Source organism: Schistocerca cancellata, chromosome 3, assembly GCF_023864275.1.
Source record: "Schistocerca cancellata isolate TAMUIC-IGC-003103 chromosome 3, iqSchCanc2.1, whole genome shotgun sequence".
NCBI lineage: Eukaryota > Metazoa > Arthropoda > Insecta > Orthoptera > Acrididae > Schistocerca > Schistocerca cancellata.
This window is the reverse complement of record NC_064628.1, coordinates 782630827-782636826: the sequence shown is the minus strand read 5'-3', so window position 1 is coordinate 782636826 and position 6000 is coordinate 782630827.

Genomic DNA, 6000 nt, shown 5'->3' with positions numbered 1-6000 from the left:
CGCCATAACCTTTCTGGCTGAAGGAATGATCTTCGCCTGTTTTGGTGCAGATTCTCCCTTGGTAACCCGTTGTTTAGATTGTTGCTTGGTCTCAGGAGTACAGTAATGTATCCATGCTTCATCCACAGTGACGAAAGGACGCTTAAAGTCCTGCAGATTCTTCCTGAACAGCTGCAAACCGTCGATGCAGCACTTCACACGATTCCGTTTTTGGTCAAGCGTGAGCAATCGCAGAACCCACCTTGCGGATAGCTTTCTCATGTCCAAATGTTTATGCAAAATATTAAGTAACCGTTCATTCGAGATGCCCACAGCACTAGCAATCTCACACACCTTCTGTCATCCATCACCATATCATGGATTTTATCCATGATTTCTGGAGTAGTAACCTCCACAGGGTGTCCAGAACGTTCAGCATCACTTGTGCCCATATGGCCACTACGAAAATTTTGAAACCACTTGTAAACTGTTCCATCATCTGTCGGGCGTGCACTCGGGACAGCGATAATTCTTCTTGCGATATTTCGGCTAGAAACCTCCCAGCCATCTTCAAGGCGAGTCAGAGACTGGGTTCATAGCGTTTGCGCGTGCCTATTTATACGGAGAGTCACGTGATACAAAGCTGCTGAGGATTGAAAGCGCATGCGTCAAAGATATCAAAGTCGCCACTACTGCGCTAGTCATAGATAAGATGTATATAGCAAAGAAAAACATATAAGCGCAGAGTGCAAACAAAATAGTGCTGCTGCGATCCCACCATGCTTGTAAATAAATAATTAATCTTTAAAGGTGGTAACATCTGTCGGAAGTGAAGATGCAGAAATTCTTTCCGAACGAAGGTGTGAAATAAGCGGTTTCCAAGCATTGTCAAGATTTTACCACTTTTAAAGACTAATTATTTATTTACAAGCACCGTTGATTCGCAGCAGCACTATTTTGTTTGCACTCTGCGCTTATATGTTTATCTTTGCTATATACATCTTATCTGTGACTAGCGCAGTAGTGGCAACTTTGATATCTTTGACGCATGCGCTTTCAATCCTCAGCAGCTTTGTATCACGTGACTCTCCGTATAAATAGGCACGCGCAAACGCTATGATCTCGGGAGGCCCCATCCCGTGGTCACCAACAGGCCAATACCTCGGTGTGAAGCTGGACAGGCATCTCACCTGGCTGCCGCACATCAGAGACATCAGGGGGCGGGCGATTGGGCGTCTCCGGGCGCTCTACCCGCTGCTGAACCCCTCGTCCACTCTCCCCCCTCGGCAAGGCCTGACCGTGTACTTGGCCCTTGTCCGGCCGGTACTCGAGTATGCAGCCGTGGTGTGGGGGAATGCCGCTCCGTCACACGTTGCGATGCTCCAGCGTGTCCAAAATCGGGCGCTGCGACTCGCTCTTCACAAGCCGCCTCGGTACTCCACGAGGCTGCTTCATGAGGAGGCTGGCGTCCCGTTGCTACGGGATCGCATCAGACAGTCCGCCAGGGTGTTCTATGCCTCCGCAGAACACTCTGGCAGTCATCTCATACGCGGACTTGGACACCAAGTCCACCGCAGGCCAACCACGCGTTGGCCTGATCTGCTGCGGGAGTAGCTTCTCCCGCAGCCCCTATGACGCTTTCGACGCAGCGTCCGCCCTCACGCGGCCGCTCACATAGGCCACACCAACAGTGAGGCCATACAAAATTCCTGAGGTCCACACAGGAACAGCAGCTTCGCTGCTTAGCCTGTCCCACTCCTGGTCGATGAAACCAGTGATTTGCAGTGCAGTGCAGTGCTATGAACTCAGTCTTTGACTCGCGTTGAAGATGGCTGGGAGGTTTCTAGGCGAAATATCGCAAGAAGAATTGTCGCTGTCCCGAGTGCACGCCCGAAAGATGATGGAACATTATGTCCGCCGGGAAAACTTCAAGAATCACTTGTAAACTGTTCTAATCGAAGGTGCAGAGCCACTGGAATGTTTATCAAGCTTCTCTTTAGTCTCCTGAGGCGTTTTGCCTTTCATAAAGCAATATTTAATCACCACACGAAATTCTTTTTCGTCCATTTTTTGACAATCAATCTATTTCCTTGATTCACACGAATGCCAAACACAAAGAAACAGACCAATATGGCTGAAACTTTGTGTGCGTTCTTTACAAAGATGCTACTAACTAATCATGACCTCCATACACGCCGGTGGTGCCATTTCTCGGACTTTGCACGGACTTTTCAAACGCCCATCATAAGGAATGCTCACAGCCAGAAGGCTTAGTTTGCTGCAAACGTGTGAAGCAAGCAGGCAACCGTGCCGCGGAGACGTACTCGTGCTTCATATGGCCAAATGAGCGAGTCTGAAAGAGGTCAAATTGTGGCCTTCCGAGTGGCAGGGTGGTACTTTCGGAGAATTGCCACAGACGTTGGACATCCCGTAGACGAGGTATTGGATGTTCACACAGCACAGACACCCGCCAGATAGTCGTACTGTAAGAACAACAGTGGCAGGTCGTTCAGCTGCCACAGCAAAGATAAGAGGGCTTGTGAGTCCAGACGTGTCAACACGAACTGTTGTGAACCGGTTAGTAGCACGGACACGCACATCTATAGCCCGTCTTCCACTCATTATATAGAACCGACGTTCAAGGCTCAATTGGTGACGTCAGAGGACCACTTGGAAGATGGAATGGCGCGCCATAGTCTTCAGCAATGGAAGCAGATTCTGCCTGTACACATGTGATGGTCGTCTGCGCATATGACGTGGACCTCGTTAGCCCGGTCTCGCAGAGTGTATTTGTCCAAGACACCGACCCAACCGCAGACCTTATGGTCTGAAGAGCGATAAGCTACCTTTGATGTTTCTGTAGAGGACACTAACCAGCACTCTGTACGTGCAGAATGTTGTTAGACCTGCTCTTTTCCCATTCTTGCAACAGGAGGGTGATGTGTTATTCCAACAGGTTAATGTGCACCCACACTCTGCCCTTGAAACTCAACATGCTCTGCAAGACGTCTAGCTGCTTCCCTGACCAGCACGATTTCTGGGACTTGTCTCCAATCGAGAACATGAGGGATATAATGGGAGGAGAAGTTGGAAAGTTGTGGTAAGGTCTTATGGGACCAAACTGCTGAGGTCATCGGTCCCTAAGCTTACACACTATTTAATCTAAAACTAACTTACGCTAAAGACGACACACACACACCCATGCCCGAGGGAGGACTCGAACCTCCGGCGGAGGGAGCCTTGCGGACCGTGACAAGACGCCCCAGACCGCGCGGCTACCCCGCGAGGTGGAACGAGAAGTGAGTCGTGCGATTTATCAACCAATAACTCTTATAGAACTACTTGAACAGCTCAAGCAGGCGTGGCATAACGTATCCCAAGGCAGAATTCGCCATCTGGAGGATCGACAGGATCCCGGAGTCAGCCACCCATGGAAGCTACACCATGTACTTATAAGGGTGTTTCGCAATGGGTCGATATCTCGTACGTCAGAACCGATTGTGCTTTTAATCTGTATATGTAATCACTTCATGTACTCCATATGCACTGTTTCAACAATAAATCCTGAGTGAATTGTAAACATCCAAAAGGGTGTAGTAATTGCTTTTTCTGGCAGTGTTGTTGTGGCTGCGTTATGTAGGAGCTAGGTGAATTCGATTGTGTGCCAATTGTTGGTGCTCATATGGTAGATGATTGTGCAAACAAGAGAGCCAAAGTGTTAGGTGTTTCAAGAGGCAACGTATGGAAGATTTATGCTGCATACAACGAAAGCGGAAAAACCTCATCCCCTAAGTCACAACGCGGACGAAAGTGCGTGTTGACTGATAGTGACCGACGGTCATTAAAGAGGATTGTGACGAAAAATAAGAGGACAGCAGATGCAAAGTCACTGCAGAACTCAATGTCGCATTCGTAAATCTTGTCGGCACCAAGACGACACGAAGTGTGGCCGAGCGGTTCTAGGCGCTTCAGTCCAGAACCGCGCTGCTGCTACGGTCGCAGTTCGAATCCTGCCTCGGGCATGGATTTGTGTGATGTCCTTAGGTTAGTTAGGTTTAAGTAGCTCTAAGTCTAGGGGACTGATGACCTCAAATGTTGAGTCCCATAGTGCTCAGAGCCATTTGAGCTATTTTGACACGAAGCTCCATAAGCTGTGAATTGCAGGATGGGCTGGAATTCCAGAACCACATATCAGTGATGCAAAGGACCGTAACGGGAAGAGGTGATGACGAAGCTATAAAGCCTAGACAATGGAGAAAGGCAGAAAATAATTTTGTCGGATGAGGCTTGTTTCATACTGTTTCCAACCTCTGACCAAGTTTACATCCCAAGAGTGAAACGTGGCGGGGGTTCGCTGATCATGTGGGTAGCCATATCGTGGTATTCCATGGGCCCCATGGTTACTGTGCAAGGTCACATTACTGTGAAGGATTATGTGACCTTAAGGCCGATCAAGTCCATCCCAGGGCCATTGTTCACACAGCTCACATCATCCAGATCTGGGCTTGTAGCACGAGGTTCAAATACACTCCTGGAAATTGTAATAAGAACACCGTGAATTCATTGTGCCAGGAAGGGGAAACTTTATTGACACATTCCTGGGGTCAGATACATCACATGATCACACTGACAGAACCACAGGCACATAGACACAGGCAACAGAGCATGCACAATGTCGGCACTAGTACAGTGTATATCCACCTTTCGCAGCAATGCAGGCTGCTATTCTCCCATGGAGACGATCGTAGAGATGCTGGATGTAGTCCTGTGGAACGGCTTGCCATGCCATTTCCACCTGGCGCCTCAGTTGGACCAGCGTTCGTGCTGGACGTGCAGACCGCGTGAGACGACGCTTCATCCAGTCCCAAACATGCTCAATGGGGGACAGATCCGGAGATCTTGCTGGCCAGGGTAGTTGACTTACACCTTCTAGAGCACGTTGGGTGGCACGGGATACATGCGGACGTGCATTGTCCTGTTGGAACAGCAAGTTCCCTTGCCGGTCTAGGAATGGTAGAACGATGGGTTCGATGACGGTTTGGATGTACCGTGCACTATTCAGTGTCCCCTCGACGATCACCAGTGGTGTACGGCCAGTGTAGGAGATCGCTCCCCACACCATGATGCCGGGTGTTGGCCCTGTGTGCCGCGGTCGTATGCAGTCCTGATTGTGGCGCTCACCTGCACGGCACCAAACACGCATACGACCATCATTGGCACCAAGGCAGAAGCGACTCTCATCGCTGAAGACGACACGTCTCCATTCGTCCCTCCATTCACGCCTGTCGCGACACCACTGGAGGCGGGCTGCACGATGTTGGGGCGTGAGCGGAAGACGGCCTAACGGTGTGCGGGACCGTAGCCCAGCTTCATGGAGACGGTTGCGAATGGTCCTCGCCGATACCCCAGGAGCAACAGTGTCCCTAATTTGCTGGGAAGTGGCGGTGCGGTCCCCTACGGCACTGCGTAGGATCCTACGGTCTTGGCGTGCATCCGTGCGTCGCTGCGGTCCGGTCCCAGGTCGACGGGCACGTGCACCTTCCGCCGACCACTGACGACAACATCGATGTACTGTGGAGACCTCACGCCCCACGTGTTGAGCAATTCGGCGGTACGTCCACCCGGCCTCCCGCATACCCACTATACGCCCTCGCTCAAAGTCCGTCAACTGCACATACGGTTCACGTCCACGCTGTCGCGGCATGCTACCAGTGTTAAAGACTGCGATGGAGCTCCGTATGCCACGGCAAACTGGCTGACACTGACGGCGGCGGTGCACAAATGCTGCGCAGCTAGCGCCATTCGACGGCCAACACCGCGGTTCCTGGTGTGTCCGCTGTGCCGTGCGTGTGGTCATTGCTTGTACAGCCCTCTCGCAGTGTCCGGAGCAAGTATGGTGGGTCTGACACACTGGTGTCAATGTGTTCTTTTTTCCATTTCCAGGAGTGTATTATTCAGCTTCTGTGGTGTACTTTTTACTTTGATTCCCTTTGAAACGACTGGAAGCTGTTTTGAGTGCCA